Source organism: Corvus moneduloides, chromosome 12 (genome assembly GCF_009650955.1).
Source record: "Corvus moneduloides isolate bCorMon1 chromosome 12, bCorMon1.pri, whole genome shotgun sequence".
NCBI classification, from domain to species: Eukaryota; Metazoa; Chordata; class Aves; order Passeriformes; family Corvidae; genus Corvus; species Corvus moneduloides.
The window spans coordinates 11,395,977-11,422,971 of NC_045487.1; the positions used below are offsets into that span (position 1 = coordinate 11,395,977).

Sequence of the window (26,995 nt, forward strand, 5' to 3'; positions counted from 1 at the left end):
TTCAAGGTGTGTCAGATTAAGCTGTGATAAATATCACAGAACCTAACTGAAATAATTCTCGAGTATTTTTAGTAGGACAATCCACTGAGAAGAGAAAATTTGTTAAAATTTGCTGACAAGAGCAAGATTTGGCCATATGGCCCAAAAGGCAAGATAAAAGTTAAGCAATGTGCACACATTCTCCATTTAATTAAATAAGAGCAAACAAATGCTGCTTGATTTTTTTTTTTATTTTCACCTTAATTGAAGGATACCAAGCCACTGTTTGAATTGAAGAATGATTTTTAGATCATAAACTTTCATTTTTACTTTACAGTAATGTGTCGTACTGACAACTAATTTAAAGATTAAGAGAATTAGAGAAAATAAAGAATACTTTATTATTTTAGGTGACTGTCTTAAGGTTAATACAGATCCATTGGAAATTTAGGAGGAAGTTGATAAAAGGAGGTGCATGTCTTTATGACCCTTCTTTCTGTCCATAGCTTCTGAGATTTGCTGTGTTTACCAGTCTTGTCTTGGGTAGACTTGTGCCCTTTTTCCTAGAAGTTTTCATATCATTGCTTCTCCCAAACGAATTATTTTGTATAATAGTTCTCAAACTCTCATTGGAGTGAAGTTTATCAGAGGCATATTAATATAATTCATTTTTGTCTCAACCTGAGTTAGGGATGAATGTGTAAATTAATATTCTGGACCAGCCAAGAGGGTAAGAACCTTTTAAATGGGAGCAGTATATGTGAACAGCTGCAGTTGTTTATCACTCCATTGTCATGTGTTTTTCCCTCTTACAGGATAAGACACAGGTTGTTGACTGGAGTATAATCTACACTGTTTCACTGCAGAAGTTGTGTTATGATTATACATGTCCCAGAAATGTTCTCTAGTTAATGACAGTCATGCACTCTGACCCATATGGTTTTTTCTTGCTTTGTTTTAAAAAAAAATCTAATTATAAAACCACATTAAATATCATGCAAAATAATAGATTAGAATCCAAATTAACATTAGGCTATTAGCCTAAAGCTACTAATGCAGTGGCTGAACTTTGCAAAAGGATTTTAACAGAGCCATGACTCTATCATGGATCTTTTACATTAAATTTACATTAAACACATTATTAAGCAAAGTAATAATCTTGTGACATAATTCTGATTAATAATGTGAAGTATTCACAGTGAACTTGGAGTGAAAGTTCATTCTTTTTATTTTGATCATCATTATAGGAGACACATCAGGTTTGTGTATTTGTGGCATTCTGTATTTACTTACAACTATGACCCAGACTTCAAATGCACAAATTTTCATTGGTGTGTTAAAAAAAACCTTCCAAACATTATAGAATCTTCCAATACTCAAAATATTTCATTAAGAATATTACATTTCTCAGTTCTTTCTACCATATTGTATTCAGAATACCACCTTTTTTCACTTCTTGTTGGTGCATTTTCAACAGTAACAGGAGCCACCCACACAAAAGGTCAGAGTTTCATAGGACCTCAGCACCTGAAATCTTCCCTGAATGAACCTTGAAAAGGATTTTCACACCAATACAAATATGTGGCAGGCCATTTTTCCATAAAACTTTTTATCCCAGATACACAAAATACCCATTTGAGTGGAGCATTGCTCATCATTCTCATGATAGGAACAATGGACTAATGTTTTTCAGTGTTAGGACTAGAGATTTATATTCTTTGATAATAATAAATGAATATTGAAAATTAACCTAGTTTTATGCAATTGTAATTGAAAGCCATCATGGTACACAATTTGTTTTTCAAAAATTTTGCAGCCTAATGGATTTAGAAATGTTAGGAAACACTGAGCTGCATAACAATGGTATGGTAACTGGGTGCCTCCTAATGAGATACGTAAACAGACAGCAAATGTTGCAGGAAACCCTCTGCTGAAAGCAGGGTTCATAAATTTCAGCCCTGTGAGGATTAAGATGACTCCCTGCAACTCAGGTATAATCACCTAGAGACAGATTTATGGCTTAAAACACTTGTTTGATGGTAGATACTGAAGTCTTTGGAAGATAAAGTGTGGCTGAGATTGTCTGTACTGCAGATGTGTGTTGGGAAGCTGAGAACCCACTCCTGTGTGAGGGTCTCCTCTAGGGGATGACAGGACAAATCCAAGACTTTAGCAGACCCCATCCAAAGCCCATCCCAGATGGCTGGAATTCTGCCTATGCACAAAGAAAGCTTCAGGCTGGGGAACTTAGTGGGCAGAAATACAGGGTGAGGTGTTAGCAGATGAAGGAATTCTTGTCATAGATTTAAATGCCTAAATCTTATTTTAGTTCTTGTCCAGTTCTGGGCCTGATACACTGAGATGAAATGGGTCACATACATATCCAAGATATGTATCACCAGAGGGCAGTGCTAAACTGGGAACTAAAATTTTATTTTGACGTGTAATTCATGCGCATGGAAAAAAAGCTGCTTTTGTTCTGCTTCGAATACTACTATTTAAAAATATATTTTATTGAAACTAGTGTGTGTCTGATTTAGGAGCAATGAGAAACATGATGATTTTAATTGGTGCAAGGAAAAGAATGGTTAAACATTTCTTTTTGGAGTTCAGAAAAGAGATTTTGCTCTGAATTGCTCAGACCTTGAAACATATTTTATTAGTACTTCTTAAGAGCATGGCAAGATTCAAATTATTTGACATATTCTCTTCTTAACATCTTCAAACCCGTGGTTCTCTCTTTTAGGTGGTGGGGAAAAAGCGTATTCTGACCTGTGCCAGTCATCCCGGGAAATAAGAGTCTTGCCTCAGGAGCTGTGGCCTGTGTCACGTACAGAGTCATGGCACACAAAGAGTTACTGCAATTTGCATAAAAATGCCACTAGAGTGCAAACGCTGCTTCATTAATATGAATGAAGTTCACAGGATATTTACAAATTACACAAAGCCCCCCATTTAAAAATATATATATTTGATGCAAGTCACACACGGTGTGTATGTGAAGCAGTTTCTGATACTGGCATAACATGGCGTGACAATAAGTAAATAATAATGGTTGTCTTCATCTTCATTGAGGCAGGAACTTGGATTGAGCACTGACAGTAACAGATGTAGCTGTGGATATTAGTTGAAATGAACTCCAGAGTAGTATATCACAGTAATAGGCTTTGTCAATATGAAGCATGCTGGAAAAGCAGGGACTTAAATCTGCATGAGGAAGTAGAAAAAGGGTCAGATTGAAACGGATGTGTCTTCAGTGCTGATGTGAGGCTTCTGCTTTTCCAGGGAGCGTGGTGCTCTGTACACAGGGAATAATGAGAGTATGAAGCATTAGAAGTATTTTATTAATGAAAGACTGGTTTCTTATTAGTCTGTGATAATGAGAAACATACTGTCTATGGAAATAGGAATCAAAAGTTGGTCTATTTCAGAGTAAAATCATATAAAATCATATCAGGCTTTAAGAATTCCTCATAATAGAGCATACACAAGTAAATCTAGAGAGGCTTATGTATGAAAAATGATTCTTATCTTTCTTTTGCACTTGTGAGTCACCCATATGACAGTGTATTTTATCATGAGCTGAGTGAAATATAAAATCTTTCTCAGGATATTATGCATTAATCATTAATTTTTATGTTATGAAAATCACAGCGTAATAGCTAAGTTGGAAAATGAACTACACCAACTTCACTTAAAGCTTAAAGGCATTTATTTTAAAATACAGCAATCTAATTCAAGAATGCAGTGCTCTGGTATCATAGCTGTTTGGATTCGCAGCAATGAGCTCATCTTTTCATGAAGAATTACATTCCTAACCAATCCCAGAGATTAAGACAATATCATGAGGACTGGGCCATTTTTTACACTTTAGTTACCTTTAAAAACCTGAATATCAAACTATAATTTTATAACTATTCATATTGTTTACTTATATGATGTGAAGAATGAGAATTTGGAGAGTTGGGTGGTCTGTGTTTTATTTTAATAAGAGGTAAAGCTATATCTTTCTATGGATTAAGTCCAACACAGAGAAAACTGTCAGTGTGAAAACAATAGAATTTATCTCCACTGATGTAGCTTGACATATGAACAAGAGCCTGAATTGTTGCCATGGCAATAAATGTGTAGGACTTATGCATGCATTTTCTGCTATAGGATTTTGATTAATGGCATTGACTAAATAGTCTGAAGTAGAAGAAACACTGCAGCAGGCCTGAGAATAAAGATGGCCTGGAATGGGTATGCACACCCTACTGTACACAGTTACTGGTAAAATAAACTGGTTGCAATCGGAGTTGTCAAGTCTCCAGTAAAATATGAATTGAGGATTTAGCACTTACATTTTGTGTGAGAACTCGAAAAGACAGTCTCTTGAAAAATGAACTGTTAGAACACTTCTATTTTCATATATGGTATTTCTTCTTTTGGGATGAATGGTTTGAATGATAAAAATAGTCCTTTTCCAGCTTTAATGGCTGTGGGCTCAATACTGGTCTTGATTCAGGAGACAATAAAGTATCTAGCTTTGAGTCATTCATTAAGGTATTGAAGCAGTGGGAGAGGAAATGGTCAGTGTCCTGCTGAGCCAAGGTCCTCATTGGGTGTAGGGAAAAGTAGTTTTCTGGGACTGGGGCAAGATGCAGAGCACCTCGTAGGAGGTGCTTTTATTAAGTGAACAGTCAGAACTTACCAGAAAGGCCTCTAAACAACACAGCCTTTGAATTCAAGTAGATCTGATTGAAAATAATAAACCCACAGGTTTGCTTGTGTTTGTGTGGTTGTGTATACTTGGCTATAGTGCAATTGCAATGCTAAATATATTTATTGTGAAAGAAATGTAAATTTGTACCTAGTGTTTTACAAGCTGTACTTGCACTGATTTTTCAGTGAATTCTGGAGCACATATGAGTACTAATTGTGTGTATAAGCATGATTTAAAAAGAAGTAAGGGAACTCTGCAAACAATTCCAAACAATTCAAAAAATAAGAAAAATTGCCAAAAATACTTCTCATGGAGAATATGAAGATCCTTCTCCTGATTTTAAATGTATTTTATTCCCTTATCTGTTCATTATAAGAGCTATTTGTGTTTAATCAAGGGTTCAGCTTTTCTCCAGCTCATATTCTATTCCTAATCAACCCTGTCAAGGAATCAGACTGCTGAATTTGTGATGTTGCTATCATTTCTATGGTAATAGGATAGTTGATGAGCACAATGTTATTGCCTCATTGTAGGATGAGGGAAAAGAAAGACTGGACTGTGTGGGAGGCAGTTAACAGGGACACAAGCAACTGTAGTTGGAGAAAACAGAAGCACAGGAAATGATGGCCAATTAAAAGTATTTTTGTGAAAGGATTCCCTTCCAATTTGCCTCAATTTGAAGCTTTCTTTTATTTTTTAAGCTCACCACTACCTTAAGAATTGTATCAGAAATACTAATTGATAAGTATGTTTCAGTGCTTTTGCCATTATACCTTATGGTGTCTTGATTTGTGCTTCAGTAATTGCTGATTGCAAATTTTTAAGACAAGATATTAATTGTGTTAGAGTTTTAAAAACCTAATTCTGTTTACCTGATCCTCTTGCTCCCAGTCTCTCAATGGCATCTTCTACCTTGGCACATTCATTCCTCCAGTGGGATGCGGCAGTGGCAATGGAACATATTCCTTCTGGTCCAGACACTTTCTTGGGCTTCTGAAAGGGGAAGAAAGGGAGCCTCAGGTTGATTTTCATGCATTCCAAACCTGGAAACAGAAGGGAAAAAAGTTTTGACGTGAGACCACCATATTTGTCCCTGGATCTCTCAAATGAATAATGCTGCTCTTTTTGGCTCCCATGCCATCTGCTACTGAGTAGTACATCACAGGTCTGCCTTCTTTTCCACACCTCTTCCAAAGCAATGAAGAAGGAAAGGCATGCAAAAACAACCCAGGGAGCTTATTTTAAGGATCAGAATGTTTAATTTCATTGGCTTGTGCTTTTGGAAGTGTTGTTAGGTGGTCCATTACTGCGTAACTTCTCTGTTTCTGGTACCTTTTGTGACTTTCAAAGCTCCATCTCAGGTTCAGGTCTTCCTTTCATGTAACATGTAACCTTCTTCTGCCCGAGGCGTCCTTTAGTGGTGCTGTTCTCAGTGCAGGAACAGCACATCCCTGGAAAAATGAAGGATTCCAACCAAAGTAACTGTATCTGGTATAAGTAGCTGTGGTATGGACCAGCTGCAGGGAATAAGCCATACAAAGCCATACAGCTGGTGCTGATGTTCATACTGAAGACCTAACCAGGTCCTGACCTAACCAGACACTGTTTTGCTTTCATCTGATCATGAATCTGGTCAGTCGTAGGTGAGGAAACTCACTGAAATCCATTTGAACTTAGGTAAAAAGCAAAAGTCAAAAGAGCTGTTCTGTAGTCACTCATAACTTGTCAGCAATGGAAGGATTTTTCATGGTGCTTATCAGTACCTCAGTGTCCATAAAGGGCCATGTACAGAAAAGCCTTAAAATAATTTTCTCGTTCATCTCCATTGGACTTTCAAAAGGGAATTCTAATACAAGCCCACTGTAGGGCAGAGGGGGCTGTCTGTCAAGACTGGAGATATCATGGCACATTCATGGGTTTGACAGGTTATCACCTTAATAAGAAGACTGTCAGAGACCTTCTAGCACTCAAGCAAGAAGAAAGACCAGGCCAATTATCCCAATTCAGCCTCAAAAATAATGGATTGAATGAAATTCCAAAGCCTGCTAATGGACCCTGGAAGTGAATGAGAAGCTGGGGAGTTAGTGAACCATTGTCATTATACACTGGCCTTTGCACACACTGGCCGGCAAAAAGTACTGTGATCAACACTCTTATTCTCAAATGAATATCCTCTCCATATTGCATAGATTATCTCAATTTTTCTGACCTCTCTTGCCAGATGAGAAGCAGGGATAGGAATTCAAATGACAATGGAAAAAAACCCCCAAACTTTATGAGAGTGAAATAAGCAAAGAATCCTTTCTTCAGAGGCTGTACTGAAGTTGCAGTACAAATTTACCCAGTTTTAAATCTATCTGGGTAATTTTAGAGGCAACCATGTTAATCTGAGGATGGAGGAGGATGGAGCCAGGCTCTTCCTGGTGGTGCCAAGCAATAGAACAAGAAACAACAGGGGCAAACTCTTGCAGGGGAAGTTCCACTTTATTATGAAGAAGAACTTTATTGTGCAGTGACTAAGCACTGGAACAAATTGTCCAGAGAGGGTGTGGAGTCTCCCTCCCTGGAGATAATCCATAACAATGCTATGCCATGTGCTCCACGCCATCTAAAATTCATAGCTGTGAGGTCCGTATCTCTCAAAAACCTAAATACAGAATAGGGAGTTAGGCTTCAGATCAAACAAACCACTCTCTGGCAAAATCAATATCCTAAATTTTTGGTGAAATTGGATTTAGGTAACCACCTACATATTAATAGACAACAACTTGTAGATTCAACTGTTTGGTACTCATATATGTCTGTATTAATACGCAGCTTGGTGGGTGGAAACAAAAATGATTAAAAAAACAATGAAGAGTAAACTGGGGAATATTTTAAAGAAATTCATCCTTTGATGGTAGTTTTCTGTTTGTGTAATCAAGAAAACAGGATGAGAAAATAGAAATGTGTGATATCCACCAGTGCATAGGATTATTTTTCCTGGTTTTTTTTTTCATCAGTAAAATAGGTTGCTGATAGTCTGTCAATTTTCCTAGGAGAGAGCTTCCAATGAAAGTATTTCTTTTTCAAAGCCAAGAAAATATATGCTGGAAAATTACCTTGTTTATCTCTACTGATGATGTCTGCCTAGTGAAAATGTTTTTAATTGCCCTTGCTTTCCAGAGAAGCAGTTCTTATCATATCACATTATCATGTAATCTTCCAGGGCCTATAATGTGACATATGGGTTTATTAGTGAGTAACATCTGAAGTGACACACTTTTAACCATACATAGATCTAGTCAAGATGCCTGCACTCTTCAGGATCAACAGAGATGATCGGTTTGAGAACTAATGATTCCTATTTTTAAAATGTACACAGCTATTCTCAGCAATATTCACACCTTGGTGTGGTCTTTTATCCAACTAAATCAAATAAATGATAAATTACATATAGTAATCACATATAGTGTAAATTTTATACCACAGTGGGTTTTAATAATAGATTTTTCTATTTAAGGAAGTACCTTTGATCCAAACAAAAGAGTCTGCCTTAAAAAAAAAAAAAAAAAAAAAGCTGTTTCATTTTATATTGGAAAAATACAATGTGACATCTGGAGAATAAATTGTTCAGTCAGCTAGAAATACGCCTTGTAAAAATTGCTTAGGTTTCTGTAACAAGATTATTTACTGCGACTGTTCACCTATAATACAGAACACTTCTGAAATGGACCTTTTATGAAACACATCAAGCACTGTGGAAATGTATTCAGTGCATTAATCTACAACGCTACACACTTTACAACACTTTTAGAACAGATTTTGAAACTCAGATCATCTAATGAGACAGAAAGTTTCTTCTTTGTATTCATTCCAGTCACGTTTTACTCTAAGCCCTCAGGGTATTTAACATAATGCAATAGGTTTTTTTAGAAAATACAGACAAACAAAATGTATTACTTTTCAGATCACTAGTGATCTCAGACTGTTCTCTGTGCATATTTCCCCTGCCTGTACATAAGGCAAATACCATGTCTATCTTTTGCTCTAGAGTTTTATAAATATTTGAGCACTTCAAAACATGTCAGTTTCTAATCATAGTTTTGTGTAATTAATAGCAACATCTTGATTATGATCATTCTAAAGCCAAAGAAAGAGCCTGATACAGAGAAGGTGGCATTGATTTGCTTGGCCCTGGGTGTCTCAAGTGAAGTAGCATTGAAAAATGGAAGCAATAAAAAGGATGCATTTGTGCCTTGTTTTAGGCTCTAGATATGCATGGAGCTGCAGATGTTCTGTAACAAGGTGATTTCTAGGTGTTTTCTTATGATAAAATCAGAAGTAAGGATAGGATGAAAGTTGATTCAGGAAATATCCAGATGCAGCAATGAAAAATTAAATTTTACTAGTGATATCTGTGGATAGCTAATATCTACATCCCAAGCAAAATGACAGTAATCTAACACTTATTTTCACCTGTAAGATAGGTTACCGTGAAGTTGCAGGAATGTAGGAGGGGAGTCATTTCTTGACATGTGATTCAGAAATTACTGCATTGGAATTGTGAGATAGATACTGAGTCAGCAGCAGTGGTCACAAAAGCAGGAATCTTTCCGTTTCTAAACACAGAAGGCAATCTTTAATTGCTGTCTTGCCTGAAAGTATGAAGAGTATTCTCTTGACTGGTAAAAACATTACATAAATCACATGTTGGAATGCTTGACTCAGGCACCATCATACTTTGGCAAGTCAGGTTGTCCCAAACCGATGGTTTTTTTTCCCCTCCAGAAGTCCATTATAAAAATGGGAATCAAGATCATAAAATTCCTTAACTGTCAATTGTCATTAAAGATGTTGGTGGTAAAAGAAACCAGCTGAAGAATAAGAATGCAGCGTAAAATCAGAAGGTATATAAAAATGCACTTATTTTTTAGTTTAGATTCCCTTCTGTTCCAGCAGCATGGTTTATAGGAGGGTCTCAGCACAGGTAAACTGCAGGCTTACCTTCAGGTTTCGGTGTAAGCATTCAAGTCTTCCCACATTTCCTGCCAGTTCAAGTTGCTTATTATTAATAGAAGTCCAAAATGCCCACCAATTTTATGACATAGGATATTGACTTGGAAATTGCAGCTCTGGATTGCAATTACTTTCAATGCTTTATACCAAGATATTACATTTCCTTTGTTTCAAGATAATGGTACCATATGGAGAAGGCTAAAATTCACCAGCCAGAGGAAATGACCAGTCCTTGAATTCTTAGTTTCTGCCGCTGACTCAGAGATTGGTCTGAGAACTTGAGTTTCATGTTGGTAGTCTAAAATCTATCTTCATTTTGGATTTTACAGTATTTTGTATATATAAACTGCTGTATAAGTGGTTTTGCTTTTACTTATATTAAAAAAAACCCTTTGTTGAGAAAAAGTAATTTATACAAGCATGGAGTAATTGAGAGATTTTATCTGCCAGAAATTGCTACCTGTTGTATTGCTTTCAAAGATATTTCTTCATGTTTCTTCTGTGCCTTGCCACTTAAAATTAAATGATTCAATGATTGTGAAGTATTTTTCTTCAGAAGCCTTCTGATATTGTCATTTTTGTATCTTCAGATGTGCAATTTTTGCAGTGCTCTGTATTTCCTGCGGATTTCATTCTTCACAGAATGATTAATGTAATTTACTGGAAGCAGTATCTACTGTATGTTTACTTCTTCAGCCACCAGAATATCCATGCATCAGAAGTCATATTGTTTCCTGTAATAACCTCTGGTTTCTTTGTTCTTAGAAATGTCATAATTTATCTCAAGTGCTGTTACGATGTTCCTTTTATTTTTCACCTTTATTTTGCTTGATTGCTTTTACACTCCACTTCATTTTGCAGTATTGGTGCTTTATTTGTCTTCTTTTTTTAGCTTTGATTATTTTTTTTGTTTCACATCCTTGAGTTTACCATATAAACAATGACTTCGAGTTTATTGTTATCTGTGGTATATATGGAAAACTTAGGCTGATATATACTGCAGGCAATTATGAATAGAAATGAAAGACATATTATCTGCTACACAGTGTATATCTGAACAGACTAAATAATGAAGAAGTAATTGATATAAAGTACAGCAGTTGCTTTACTCAATACCTGCTTTTATTGTCAAGTAGCAAACAGATAACTGAATCAATCAGGGAGAGTAGTGCCACCTCTTCATGTAGAAGTTCCATTGCATCCCTTAACTGTTCAGATAAAGTTTCCCCAAGGACTGTTGTGTTCCTCAGCTTCTATGCTCCAAGTGGATGGTGCTGTTTTTTGGTGTAACTCTGAGAATTGTGTGAATGAACTGAGAAACTCCTTGGGTAAAGGAGCTAAAACAATATCAAATATTATTCTCCTATTATTTAAAATTCTCCCAAATTAAAATTTGAACTTTTCATTTATATGGAAATCCAACTCCCTTATAAAACACCTGACAAGAACTGCACCCTATCTTGTCCCTGATCCTCTGTGTCTGTGGCATGTTGAAGCAAAAAAAAGCCAACCATCAAGAAAATAGCAGCTATTCCTAAATGGTGGGAGAGGGAGCTAGACAAGGCCTTGGCCTTTCACCAATCCAGATACTGGTTTGTACTGGTTTTCAGGCTTAAGTAAATCAGATGGTTAAACATATGATCAGCAAACTAAATATGAAATACAGTAGTACTGGGCAGAGAGAAAACAGGGAGGTAAGTAGGGCTCCAGATATTGCTGATGCTCTGCTGGATGATTGAATTAAAACGAAAGCAGATACTGAGTAAGTGTATGTATCACAATAAGTGGAACTCAAAGGAAAGGTAAACAAACATCTTTTTTATGAAAACTGGCAAGGCTTCTTTTATAAAAATACCACTGAAAAAACTGTTCCTCTGTGTGCATTCTAGAGATGGAGTGTAGGAATATGAATTTTCTTGTGGATTCATGGTTACAGTGTTAGACTTTAAAACTTCAAGATATTTTTCCTGTTCAGTTATGCTCCTGCACTGAAATGATAATATTTCTGTGCTCAGTAATCCTTGGTCAGCTACTTGGGCTTACAATATCGTTAATTTTTTCAAACCAAATCCCAATATTAAAGTAAAAAAAGTAAAAGAATGTGAAATAAATAAGCTTCTGCTCTGTAAAACTTCATATAAAATAGGTACAGTAAGCTACTACTATCATAGTAGCTATATTATAAAGTGTACTGTAAATCCTTAAATAGCAAAATAAAGACTACAGAAATGGAAAAAGTATAATACTTAGAATAAGAAAATATGTATATTCTGGTATTAAAGTTACTATTGGTTCATAATAGCCATTCCTTAAGCCTGCACAACTGCTATCCATAGAAATTGCAGAAAACCAGCCTCAGTTCTGGAGAAATTTGGTGTTTGGCTGAAGTAACAGTGGAAAATGTTTAAATGCTTCAGAGCTGCTCTGCATTTCACGACCCCACCCTGCCCTCTCCAGTAGATTCTTAAATCATTATGGTTGCAGATGTCAAGGGAAGAGGCAGGTTGAGCTAATCTCCTGTTCCCATGCTGTAACATCACTATTTAACACAGCCCTTTGGCCCTTTTCTCTTTGTAAAGCACAAGTCTGGTATTCCTAATTCCCACAGTGTTTGAAAGGGAAGAGGACACACTGCTGTGAGAAAAGCATTTTGTGTGTTCTCTTTGTTACACACCTGAGCTGACACCTTCCCTTTGCTGCATGGGTGGACACAGGAGGGTCATGGAACCCTGGTAATTTTAGCTTTATCCTTCCCTCAGCCACGTCTTCCCTTCCCAGTTCATTCTGTGAACTGGTGAGTGCGATCTCATGTTTTTGGGAAGGCAAGGGAGGGGTTGGGAGCAGCAGAAAGGAGTCTTCCTACATGACCAAAACATTGCTGTGGTCTGGCTGTGGGGCAGATCCATGAAATATTTCATGGAGACTGTACCAGCTCAGAAGATGTGTTGGTGTAAATAATGCCAGAAAAAGCATTAGACTCAGATTAATAAAAAATGAAGGCTTTGACTTGGAATAATGAAACAATTTGGACTGGACTAGACTAATTTTGGGGAATGTGGGGTAGAAATCATTAGCAAGAAATGCACCTGTCAGTAAGTGGGGAAGTACCCAGATGATAGCTGGGAATAACATGTTTACACTGGTGAAAGAAGGAAAAATTTGTAATTTTTAAGAAAGAAAAGCCCTCTCCAAGCAGTAGTGTATCCATTCATTTCTATAGTAGTTCAGCTTCATCACTGTAAAGAGTTTTTTCCATTAGATTCAAAAACCTGAAGGCTGCAGAGAAAACTATTGGCTGAAAAACTGTCAAATGTGTGTATTTTTCCCTGCTAAGTTTTTTATCTCCTTATATAATTGGGAAAATTCCTTTAGTTCCTACAGTTTGTTACATGAGTAATGACTACATAAGGCTTGTTAGCCTGATGAATGTGAGTATTAGGTTACTTACTTCTGATAAATGAAAACAATCCAATATATTAAAGAAAAAAAAACAACTTCCAAGAATTAATATTACAGCTTGTTTTATAGTTCTTCCAAAAAAAGTCCAGTCAGGAATTCTGCCTATGTCTGCATGTAAGAAATGGACTAACTTTATAAATTATATATTTCACATAATAGTTAAACAAGTTGAATTTTTTCCCTACTTACTGCAAGGTATGCTGGCAGGAATAAAAGTTGGAATTGAAGCTCCCAGTCTGCAAATACTTCCAATTTTTGGTTATTAAAGGTATTTTTACTTAAATTGTTATTTCAGAATTTCATTAAATTTATCCTCCTTCAATATAGCCTTTGGACATCTCTATCTTACATGTATTTAACACATTGATCTAAAATCACAGCTCTTTCTTCTACTCGCCTTCCCCTCTGTTTGAGACAGTGTTAATGAGTGCAGTTATTCTGCTCTAGACATTTTGGTACACATCATCTATAGAATAATTTGCAGTATTATTTTATAGTTTAAATAATATTCCCTTGTTCAGAAATCCACTCCTCTAATCACTTATTGATTGACTAGTACTGAAATGCTCTAGATCTCTGGCACAATGTAAATTAGTATTTTATATCTGATGCCACATTGTAAAATATTAGCATTCAGATTAAAAAAAACTGCACTCTGCCAAGAAAAGATAGATTTAGGGCCAAAGCAATTGGATTTTGAAATACATTTATGCTTATTTTTTAAAGCATTTCAATTTTGGGAAAATGAAATTGAGAGTAAGCTTTTTGCCTGGTACTCTGTATGTTAGGGGTTTACCCAAGGGGATAAATCCAAGCCATGAAGTTAATTTAGCTTCAGTACTAGACAAAAATCTCTTGGCTCACATGAGCAATGCTAAAGGTTGAGAACAGCTGCAGATCTCTTAAAATCATGCTTTTTCTGCAAAATCAGTTTTTGTGTTTCTATATGCACCATCTATTTATAAATATTTCTATGGCTACGTAGCTTCCTCTTTATAAATGGGTTATTTTTGTACACATTTGATCCACATCAAATTTATTCAGATTATTTCAAGGTCAGGATGAAATTTAAAAAGAAAAATGTCTAGAGAGAGAGTTTTTTTCTTAGGTGTTATTTCAAAAGGTGATCTTTCTTAGGAAGAGTTTTGAAATATTATCTGTACATAACTCAAAATGTTGAAAATACTTTTTATTTAGCAGTTTAGGTTTTGCTTTGAAAGGAAAGCTAACTGTGTTAATTTCTTATTTACTTATTTCTTTATTAGTTTTTTTTGATGAAGAAAAAAGCTAAGAGCTCATGAAAACCAACACAGTTTGTTCCATGTGCAAACACTGTGTTTTGCAAACACTGCTAAGCAAAACCTCCTTTTGTTTTATAGAATTAAAATAATGTTGTTAAAAGAAGAAAAGTAAGTATAGGGAACAAAAAAGTTGCAACCTGTTTAGCCTGGTTTTTTGCTTTTACTCAAAATGAACAAAATAGATGTTAGTTGTGTAGAAAAGAACTTCAAATAGAGATAATTATTCTTGCTGAGTTTGAAAGGTAGAAGTTTGAAACACCTATAGGAAGCTTCTGCCAGTATTTGAAAATGCTTTTGTGTATGAATTTTCTATAAACTATATTTTTGTCTAAGGATTATAATTTAAAACTACAGAAGGTATTTTTTTATACATGCTATACTAATTTAATTATCATTAGAAGCTTTTGTAGTAACTAAGAAATGCCTATTTCTCAAAAATGTCTTAACTGGATATAATTTGGTGCATGAGTTCAGGTTGGTTTTGCTTTTCAATACAAAGCTTCTATATACATACTGGCCTATACCTCAAATATGTTTTGAGGAAACAAAATTTGTATATAAAATTCCATATACCACCTTGATGTCACATTGCAGGAGGCAATTTGTCTTCTGAAATTTTCCAAGTGTTATTTATGCTGAATACTGGCAGCTTCACGCAAGCTGTGATTGCTGTGAAAATGAAAGAGCAGTATATTCTGATCTGTTGACCCTCATAGATTTTTTTTTTTGGTAGACTTTTATTTTTGCTTTTGCCATCCCAAATGGCTTTGGTTTTTCTGTTTTGTCAGTTGAGTTAGTTCAGACAGAGGCTGCCAGTTTGAGGTTCAAGTTTACACTCACCTTGGTGGTTGATGCCAGTAGTTACCCTGCAGGACTGAGGAATGTGTGGTAGCAGCCCAGCACGAGTGTTTCCAAGTACTCAGTCCTACAAAGAAATACTGCTAATACAGAAATGTTAATATCTACAGCCTCCCTGGTGGGGCAAAAGAAAAAGTAAATGGTTTATTCTTTCTAAAAACATCAAATGATCAGTTGCTCATAGATTTAGTTGATTGTAACAACACTTGTGTTCTTCATGCCCGTGAGTGTATTTTCACCCCTTCTTGTACCCACTGTGCCCTTGGGCACACTGTGTCAGTGTGAATGACACCAAGGCTCTTCCTCACCCATTTCTATTAGCTTGCTATTAGTATTAATAAATTAGTAAATCAGATATAGTGCCAACTGCAGTGGAGGCTCGAGAATTCCAATTTTAACACATCATTCCTGAGAAGAAGTGTCACATAGCACCAGATATCACAGTATTACACACTACAGGCTGGGTGATAGTAAGGCTTGACGTTATCACCTGCTTGACTTCTCTTATGTGTAGAGATATCCTGGCACCTGTCTTTTCACAGCTTCATGATGTACTTCCCATCATGTCACAATAATACATTTCCCCTGCTCATGTATATAATTATCTATCCTAGTATTTGAAGTTCTCTCTCTAGTGTAAAACATCAAGCAGAAACACTCCCATTATCTTGTGTTATCAACAATCTAGAAAAAACGTTTGTCAAAACTCTTGCTTAATTTTTAAGAATGCTTTTGGTGATAATTTACAGCCCAATATGATGCTGTGATCCCTCCCCTTTGCACAGACACACAGCGCATGCACCCGCGCATTTTTCCCTTAGCTGATGGAGGGCATAGTTTTGACTCTGAAAATTCAATTTAGATATAAACTACAAAGCACTGGTCTATTAAGAACCGTGCTAGGAACACTGAATGAATTAAAAATTCATTTAAGCATTCATTTTAAGAGGGTGTTTAATTAGCTGATCTTACATTATTAGTTATCAAAACAGAGTATGAGTATTCATGACTACAGGATTATTGTATTTTGCCTTCTCTTTGGCAGTTAATAATTTCGAGATAAAAGGTCTATGTAGGGATGAAAGATATTTTTTAAGGATTTCAAAAAAATTTTTGTATACCATGTTTAATTCAAAATCACAGATGTTTTTTGTCCTCAGACCACCCTACTTTTCCACCCCAGCATTTCAGTTGTCTCAGGTTAAGTGCCCGGGCAATTCTTAGTCTTGCTCTGTTACATTCAAAATCCACAGTGACATTGATAGCCTGTCCAAGTTCATGATTTTCTTCTATTATTCTATGTATTTTATTTAATTGATCTTTCAAGTGACAGATCTTAAGTCCAGAACTTCAGATTTGGCCAGAAAGTCCCTTCTGCCTGCATTCCACATGACAATGCCAAAGAAAAACTGGCTGGCAGAGTTAATGTCAGCCTGGGCATGCCAGTCTGTGGACATGCATCCATGTCATGACTTCCAACAACTCAAGCTTCAATTTTGCTTTATTTATCAACTCTATCAGGAGACAAGTTCACTCTGACACAAAGGGCACAGTTATGCTGATGGGTTTCCTGAATCATTAGGGAGGTTAAGTGATTTGTGAACAATTAAGTCAACACTGGATTGAAAAATGCTATTAAGATGAATGATCCTATAATCATCTACAGAGTTTTGAGTCCAGAGAAGCAGACAAAAACAGTAGCAAGAAAAGTAAAGTAAGAACTTTCTTTTAGAAAGTTAATCTACTTCATAATTCCATTTCTACAATAGATACAGTGAGACAGTTTTAAAATTTTGTGGGAGGGGTTAGATATTTAAAATATCCTAACAGTATAATGAGTGATACCCAAGAAAAAAAATGTAGAAAAGATGTTTTTCAGACTCAGCCCCTTTCCCTTAAAATCCACAAATATCACCACTGTTAGAACGGAAAATGAGTATTTACTTTGGAAAATTGCTTGCTTTTTGAATAAGTCATGTTATTCAGGGTAGAATGGAATAACCTACATCATAAATTAACGCTGTTAAAATGAGTACTTGATATGAATCCTGGGAAATGTTCTTTGCCATCAGTGTTTGAAAAAAAGTAGGAGCTGTGCAGAAGCCAAACCAATTTGCATTGCTTGAAAACACATAGGTTTCCCACTACTGATGAATTAACAAACACTTTGGATCAGCTCCATCTTGTAGTGTTGTTAATGTTTACCTAAAAAGCAATAGTGCAAGAAGGTACAGTATGTGATTTGGAAGTAAATCAATACTGAAGTTCAATGAAGAATTGTAAGTTAGAAGAGCAAAAAGAAATGAAATTCTGTGGACCTAAACACCTGACATATATCACCGAGCACAGGCCAACAAAGGTTGTCTAATACGCATTTTCTGTATACTTCTGAGGAGATATTTTAGTTTGGAAAAATCTGTATTCCTACTAGGCCAAACTATCAATTACAGCATCTATCCAGTTTTGGATGTCCTTGCAATTTTTAACTTCTTTCCTTTTTCTTCTTCTGATTCCATTCCATTCCATTTATTTCTCATGCTATTCTCTTGCCATTGCCTCCATCAATGGCTCAGTTCTTCCCAGTAACTGAAATACTCTGATTTAAGCACCTTTGTGTTTTCTGGTAAATTGTTCAAGCAGCTATTTACTGTCCTGCCTATGATAATTAGTGTTTTATTTTCCCACTCAGAAAAAAAATGCTCTTTAAGTTAACCACTGTAAATTGTGTATATTGTTGTCTTAGAATTGGCCAAACATTCATGAGCACCACTTCTGCTGAAAAAGAGACGGGTCCAGTGACCTTTGTGGGAACTGTGATAGCATTTAGAAAAGAAATGTAACAGACTTTTGCTCTCTACGTGCAGGATCACGTTTTTCCAGTTTCTTAACAAAGTAATCACTGTACTTTCTAGTATGACAACTGCCAGATTAAGATTGTTTCGTGATCAGAATTTAAAAATGATCTGATGACAGTAAAAGTAGCTGATAAAGATGGAGGAGGCAAAAAAATAATCTCTGCAATCTTCTTCCATATGGAACCTCTCCTCATCTGTGGCTGTAAATCTCAAGCAGGAGTAACTGGGAAGCCTCTTAGTTTGCTCCCTGAGTTATCCCCTTCCCTTCAACTCCCTGACCCCAAACTTGTCTTTATTCCCTGGGCAGTGTAAACTCATACTTTCATCTTTATAGCCTTGAAGAGTAATGTTTGAAACACAAGTACATGGGAATTACTGTACTGAAGGAGAGCTCTAGTTTTGCTGTCTAGCATTCTGACTAATAGAGGTCATCTGTGAAGTGCTCATTAAGTTTGTCTTAATATCTAAAACCCAGAGTTTTAAATCACTTCAAATAATTCTTTGTCAGCATTAAGTAAAATTCTTTGTTTCAACCACAATGTATCTCAAGAATTTATCTATGTGAAATCTATTCCCTCTGTGAATCTTACTTAATTTATGGCTTTAGCAAAATGCCATGGTAAGGAGTCCCAAAATCTAATTATGTGTTGTGTGAGAAAAATTATTTTCCTTTTATCAGTTCCTAATTTACCCCACTTCAATTTAATAACTAACTCATTTTGTTGTATTATGGAAGAGAAGAAGAAAAGCTCCCAGTTGACCTTCTTTATAGCTTTCATTACTTCTTAATACACTTTTTGTCATGCCTGTTCCTATTCGTCTTCTTTTCAAGAAAATAAACAAAATAAGTTTAAAAGGCAATTTATCCTTATCTAAGAGGGTTTTTTTTTCTTCCATCATACTTTTCTGCTTCTGTGAACCCCATTTCTTGAATATCCCTCATGAGATGCAGAAAATCTCTAGGTGTTTTAATCCACATTATTTAATTCTTTTCCTTATATAGTAAAACTTTCTTTTCTTTTTATAAGCTCCCATTCCCACTGCAGGCCATGCTTCAGGTCTTCACAATATTGGTTAGATGTCCTTCCTGGATTATAGGAGCTCAGAACTTGCTAAGATGAATGACTAATTCCCATTGCCTCCCCAATGTACATTAATTTTCATTTATCAATATTGAATTTTTTCAACAGTGGCTTTAACTTACATTATTAAGCCATTTGAAAGACACCAACTGCTCTACAAACACTGGATTTTGTCATACTTGGGAACTAGAAATGTTTTGTCAAAATAAGAAGACAAACAGATTTGAAGACTGACACAATTATGAAAAATTCCTCGTCCTTTCATAATTGTTTAACTGAGGCACAGAATGAATATCTTTTGTGGGATTTGGGCACCAGCATTCCGGGACTAAGGAAAAGGGTTCAGTCTGGCCTTATAGAGACGAGGTCCAATATGGACTTTCCAACCTGGTTTGGTTCATTTAGAGGGGACTCCAGGTTTCTAAACAACCATCTGCTGCCGTCATCTCCTGTACCAGGATTTCACTGGAATGGCTATAGAGTGGACTTTAACTCTGAACTATATGTAATGTAAATGAGCCATTGGAATGTAATGATTTACTGCACATTCCACCACATTTCTATATTTCTTACCCCCAGTGCAATGGCTGACAAGTTTTATTCAAAAGCCCTGGGAAGGAGAACTGGAAGTTTTGTGTTGAGCTTTGAGTGTGTCCTGATTAAGGGCCTTTTCTGAGTTTGACATCCTCTGCCATTGTTCCTGTGTTCTGCATTTGAAGTGCCAGGGAAGGGATGCCCAGGGTGTCTTTATCATGATGGTAGAAATTTGCTATAGCTCAGCAAGAAGGCACTGAACTGCTTACAAGTAGTCCAAGAGCCCCTTCCTTGTTCATATTTCATGTGACACATAGATTACCTTCTTGACTGCTTATATTTCCTAGCTCTAAATGCTGTGCTATTTGTTTGATGTGCATCTTAGCCAGGATTCAGCATAATTCCTATGAATTGATTTAACAATCTTTGTCATGTGGTTATTGAACTTAAGAGGTTTAAATCTATCTGTCACTGAGCTGCACTGTTCCTTATCACTTAGCACTCTTTTTCTTCACCTTCCTCAACTCTCTAGTGTCACTGGTGCATTTTTGGCACTAAATCTGGCCCTGCTGCTCCCTCGACAGCCTCATTAACTTTATCCTGAGGTGTAGATTTTTGTTTGTAGCCTTTTCTGAACCCAATCTCATCAGTAGATCAATTGTAATTGTGCTCTGAAATGGTGCTTGTTGTGATTACGAAAGCTGGGGTATTTATCCGTTTGGTTTTAGGGACTTGCATGTGCAAGTAGTACTTGTTTCTCCTGCTTTACAACCTCCTGACATAAGCAGTTATTTTTAGGTGTGTAACTTAGGTTGTGAGCATCTGATGTATAAGAACTGCTTACAGAGCAGGAGTGTGTCGTTACAGAGTGTGTACCTGCAGTATATGAGTGCTCCCATGAATTCCTCATTTTATTCTTCACTGACACTGTATCTGCTTAGTTTCAAGGGCATTGCAGAGTGGCAGTGGGGGTGGGATGTAGAAGGCAGCTTGCTGCTGACAATTCTGGCATAAACATTCTTTGTAACAGACATAATTTGGATACCAGGCTGAATTTTCAGCGGTAATTAACAGGTTGAGTAACCTCAGCAGTTGTTTATAAAGTACCTGCAGAAGTTGTTCTCTAGAGAGTGGGCATTTTAGTATTGAGCAATTTATACTCTGGCAGATACACTCTGTGAACAGCACTTTACCTGATCCAAATTCACATTGTGTTAAAATTGGGTTAGGTTCCCCATAAAAGCATTAGAATTATTATGCAAGAATGTTCTGCGATAAATTTGGAACAAAATGAGGATGCTAAAAATAACAGGTGTTATATTTCACGCATGTATTTTTCTGTGGCAAAAATATTGATAAAAATATTTTTAATTAATACACCTCTGCTCCAGAAAAGTGAACTTATTGCAGAAGAGAAAAGCACAGAAAGCATATTTTGAATGCATATACTAGATCCTATGAGCTTCAAAATATACCAATACAACCAACATTTGGCTTGTTGCTAAGGGCATTATGTGAACATTTGTATACCTAAATCATGTAATATCACTACTGTGATAATTGTTCATCTTGTTTTTCTGAAACCCTTGAAGTTGGTTTGGTAGAACTAGGGGGAAATAATGTCCTAGCACACAAAATGGTAAGAAAGCTGTTGGTATCTTTAGGCAAGACAGTGAAAGACCATCCTAGTCAGTTTGTGAAATGTAACACAATTTTAATTTACTTCTCTGACTCACATGACTGTTTGGAGCACTGTGCAGGCGGAGGGAAAGTCTCTCTACAGTGAAAACCCAGAACAAGAACATATCAGTGGCTGCACGCGCTGCTGTTGACACCAACACCTGGCCTCTCCCGTGGGTTGTTCCAATTTGAAGCCAAAAGAGCTAAAGCAGCTGGGCAATTTTAATGTAAGAGAAACCAGCTAGGGGCAACTGTATTTTTAAATGCTAACAATAATCTTTAATAGATTTCAACTACCAACTGGTATAAGTTAGATATAGTGCTGCTGCTCCAGATGTAAGAAGAGCTGGCCGAGTTTCAGCAAATCAGGCACTGTGATGTGTTTCAAAAGTGCTTCCATCAAACCATTCCGATTTGGGAAGATATCACTGTTAATTATCACTTATTCTACTGAGAGTACTAAAGAAGATAGCCAAATGCTCCAAGATAGACCAAAAACGATCATAGATTTTTCTCTTTCAGGTTTTTGTGACTGGGTATAAAATGTGCTTCAGTACGCTTGTATGGAAACATGTATAAAGGAAAGGAAATGGAGCAGGCTGGATTTGTTCTCAGTGAAAAAGTTCAGGATGTGAAACCTAATAATGTCTCTAAAATATCTAAAAGTATAATAAAGAGGGTTTGAAGGAAATCGGAGGTATTAAAACAAAGCGCTTTCATATGCATGTATTCAGCAGTACAGAGGTAATAACATACATACATACATATATATATATATATATATATATATATAATATATAGTACAAGTCCTTAAATCCAATGGTGTTACTGGAGAAAACACTACAGTCTTTTCAAACCCTGAAGTTTAGTTTTTCTGTTTGATCGGTTGTGTTGCAATATCCTACAATGGTGCTGCACTGATAAAGAGATGCCCTTTCTGTACAGGTAATCAGGTATCACTTACATGCTATCTGTATTTAAAAAAAACTGTGCTGTGTGAGCTTGCTGAAGTTGTACTGGTATAAAATACTAAGCATTTAGACTTAGAGCTGTTTTCTGTTTCTGTAGACTTAGATTTGTTTTCTGTTCTTGGGAATCAAAGGGAGCATTGCTATGTTCTATCTTAGGTGTGTCTAGGGGTGTAACTGTTAGAAGTATTAAAAATCCTCATGCTGGTATGGAAACAGACAGATTATAGCCACATCCTTGTTTACCCTTTGGTTCCTAATAGAGGGGGAAAAAAGGCTACAGTTAAGAGAATATTTAGAAATGAGTTTAGAATATGAATGGATATTTTAATGTAATTTCATTAGTATGCAGTGGGCTGACAGGAAAGGATGCTGAGAAATACACATTACCACATCTTGGGATAACTCCTATCTCAGTCTATTATTATTTATATGTTCTATTACTGTGCTTTATTCCTTGATGAAGCGCATGTGCTATGGAGGTCCAATAAATGTGGTTTCATACTGAAGTGCAATGTGGCATTGTTTGATGTGATCTGTTTCTTCTTGTCATTCAAGCCCATTTAAAGGAGATGTGTAATACTGCCAAACCTGAATTGACTGGTATCACTCATGAATATTTATCATGTCTCTGATTTGGTTTTTTTCTACTTTATTCCACATAATATTGCTTCTGACCAGATTAGTGATGGTGACAGTGGTGTTGGCAGGACAAAAGTAATGACCAAACCAGATTTCTGACTAGACCTTAAGAATTTTCTGTGTCCATTTTGGGCAACCTGGGAGGCCTGAAATGACAGCTGTGAAATACAAACATAACTTAGTCCAGGAGGGGGCTACTCTAGAAGTCCATATATTCACAAGCAGTGTAGAAGAGTGGAATAAGAAGCAGTTATTTCTGGCAACATATGCTGCTACCCTATAACTCTGGCCAAGGGGCAAGTTTAACAAAGTAAAGGAAGTGCTCACTCATTTTATGAATGATCCACTTGTAGTATTCATTAAGGTGTTGTGGAAACTAAAATTATAAACGGATGCACAAAGATGTAACACAAATTCATGTCATTAAGTCCACCTGTTATTAAATGTGATGGTCCACATGAAAACTTCATCTCAGAAAGCTTTGCCTGGGAGGAATACTTTGGAGAGGATGCTTCCATACAGTCCCTGCTTCCTGGTCTTCAGTTATCTCCTCCTGGTCAATGTCAAAGGCAGAAATAGTATCCTAGTTTGCAACTGTAAAGATACCACATTAGGGTTTTACGTGGCTCTTTTACTTACAGGAGGTTGCAAATTTGCTAATCCTTCAGCAGTCAGTGAATTCCAGACTCTTGGGTCCCAGTCTATTGTTGCAGAGTGTTTTACCCATGAACGTATTGTAAAGATGCAATGTGTGTGTTATCTCCCTTAAACATAGGTGCAGAAGCTTATAAACTGCCATTCTGCAGTTCCTTGACTGGGAAACTTGCCCTCCAATACACACATTTGGTACTCGTACATTATCTTTTGGCTTCCCATGCACATGCCCATCTGTTCTGATGGCATTGTGCCTGCTCACAAGATGGTGTGCCAGCTTCACTAGACAATGATGCCAATCAAATAAGAGTTGCTGCAAGTGCTTTCTTTTCTAAAAGTAGCCCCTCTCAAGTGAAAGCAATGCTATAATGGTGCCACTTGTCTTCTTTTTCCTGTTTACACCTGCTGACACTTATTCTCCAAGATAGTGCTGGAGCAGTAAAAGAGAGGAAGAGCTGCAACATGGGATAACTCAGGATTGTCAGAAAATACAGGCAGAATCATCAGAGGAACTTCAAAAAGACATTTTAAATGTAGAGCTCGCTGACCATGTTGGTCAGGGGCAGAACCAAAAGAAGGCAGAAATATTTAATTGTAAAGAAAAGCTTGAAAATAACTCTATCACTGGCAAAAAAAGGGAAAAAAGCTTTGTATATGTGTTACTTGTGTGAGTGTACACACAGCTTTGGAACCATAAGCTATAAAGCTCAAAGGTGCAGGTAAACCTCTTTATTCTGTTGTCTGTTAGTGACAGGTACCTGTTCAACTCACAAGAAACTGAGAACTATACCTAGGAAAAATCTGACATAAAAGTCAAATTGTTTGACAGTTTGTTATAAGTTGTATAACCAGCTAGGACTGGAAAGAACCTGCTTTTTCCTTTCCATTTCTTCTATAAACCAAAATTAATTCAGTATTTCACATCTGAACGTATAATGCCACTTTCCATGTTTTCTGCTTTCATTTGAAAGGATATCAAATCTGAGAGCACCAGTTTAGACACAATATAGAACATTTTGATACAGTCTGCAAAGCTTTGAGAGGTGTTAGTATCCAGAAATTAATCGGAGAACAAAGAAATGATAGAGAAGGATCTGAGGTGACATATATTTTCTGCATTTTGCCATTTAAAAATGTTTGTGGACTATAACTGAGTGTGTGTTAGTGTAGTTCTGAAACTCTGATAAAATCATGACCCTTTTAAAGTATATAATCTAATTTTTCCTTTCAGAATACTTGCTCAGCTTGGTATTTTCCCCTCCCTAAATAGAGTTACTAGCACCTTATTTTTAAATTGTGAAGTCAAGAGTTAATTATTGAATTTGCATAGCATATGGTAAGAAACTGTGAAGCAGTTCCTGAGGTGCACAAACCTTGCATTATTAATCCATGGAATTACTGGGGAAAAATTAATCTTACACAGAAATAAAGAATGACTCTCAGTTCTTACTTATGATGATCATCTTGATACTTGAAAGCCCCTTAATAGCCCATTAGCAACCCATTATAGTGATCTTTCTGCTAAGGTGACCATCTCCTGTAATGACAGATGTGATTAAACACAATACATCTTCACGGCTTTCGTATTGGTTAGCACTTGATCCAGAATGCAGGCATTCCAATGGCAGAAAGACGAGAAACTTAGATTATTGTTTCCAAGAACAAGCTGGGCAGAAACAAAATAAAAGTTGACTAAAGGACAACTAGCCTTCCCTTACTGATGTAAAGGGCAGCCTAGAGAAAAATGTATTTTCTAATTCTCAAATGTATGAATAAAACACCAAAACAGAAGAATAGTGATTATTACCAATAAGCAGCAACTGAAGATACCAGTGTCTGCATGAGGTTCTTGAAACTTTTGAAATTATTTTCATAATTTTTTTTGGTTTGTCTTCTAGTGGAATATTGATGCTGCAAAACAAAATAGGAGAGGTATCCATATGGAAAAAGAGAGTGTTTTACGGTTGACACAGACACTAATAAAGGTCAAAGATTAAACAGTCACAGAAGATGAAGTGAGCTTCCTAAAGTGTCCAGAAAATTGAATATCAGATCTAGGAATATAATCTGGCTTCTGAGATGCAGACGTATGTCCTATCTGGGTCAAACCATTACCTTTGAGGCCAATAGCTTAGACAATGTCTAATTAGCTAATATTTTGAAGTGATTGGACATGAGTAAGCAGTGATAGGACCTAACACTTGTACAGAGATAAAAAGGTAATAGTCCATGAACTTTTACTGGCTCTGCAAAGAGAATTACTAAATTTTACATTCATAAGGGGAATTGATTTAGGAGGGTACCTGGTATTATATAGACACACTGTTCATGGCTAAAGGTATTTCACAATGTCAGAGTCCTCTTCAGTCATAGAAAATGCATAAATCTCTATTACATTAAAAACCTAAAAGCCAGCTTTCAAATTTCTCTCCTTAGAGAACAATAAAAGTCAATCATTGACCCAGAAAAGCTCAAATAAATCTTTACTTATAATTTACAACAAAACAACTTACATCAAACATTTTCTGAGGGAGAGAGATGTGAATGACTCATTGGAAAATGTAATCCGGACTAACCCTTGGCCTTTGCTCTCTCACTCGGGCTGCTGCTACCTGCAGCTGTTCATTTAATGCAGAAGCATCTCCATTCTACAGAAGAGTTGAATCCATTGCATACCAGCATTATTGGGACATGGGATTAACACACTGTAAACAAGATTTGTCTTATCACATCTCGTAGCAAGAGACTGCTATGTAGAACTGTAAATTGTCATGAAGCTGTCTCCTTAATCCTTTCTGCATTCATTTTTATTAGATTTCTTACTGCTTCCTTCAATCATGTTTGCAGATTATTAAAAGTAGGAGTTTGGGAAAAAGCAGTCTTTTGAGCTGTCAACTCTGACACTGCTGCATAGACAGAATGCATATAAATAAAAACCCTCCTAATGTTTGCTTTAGTATATTTGATGCAGTAGCATGTGTAATTGTGCTGTTAGCTGCAAGTCCCCAGGTGAGACTGGAAGTGATTTTGTCTCCCTTATCGTGGCTTGATGACTTTCCTAATACTAGAGGAACACTTTTGTATTAGGATGTTAGGCTGGTAGAACTATCAGATTGATATTGAAATAATTTTGGTTTGTTAAATTCTTATCTTCATTTCCATTTTAACACTTCAAATTTTCAGTGTTTGTCAGCAATAAAGCACCTACAGTAATAAAAATAATGGAAAGAACAAGGGAATTGTGTTCAAGGCAGGGGAGGAAGGGGAGGCTTGTTCACTC

General features: G+C 36.3%; 1 long non-coding RNA gene across 4 annotated transcripts in view; it reads right to left on the reverse strand.

Moving 5' to 3' along the window:
* Window positions 1-220: 220 nt before the first annotated feature.
* The window catches only part of LOC116449968, a 60,489-nt gene continuing 33,714 nt past the window's right edge, over window positions 221-26,995 (reverse strand). For 3 of the 4 annotated variants that reach the window (XR_004242614.1, XR_004242613.1, XR_004242611.1), the window contains 3 exons: window positions 6,017-6,135; window positions 5,557-5,727; window positions 221-3,277 (listed from right to left, as the gene is read on the reverse strand). This is a non-coding gene — a long non-coding RNA (uncharacterized LOC116449968). Of the gene's footprint in view, window positions 3,278-5,556; window positions 5,728-6,016; window positions 6,136-15,282; window positions 15,368-26,995 lie in introns of all 4 variants that reach the window. The other variant, XR_004242612.1, reaches the window with a different exon arrangement.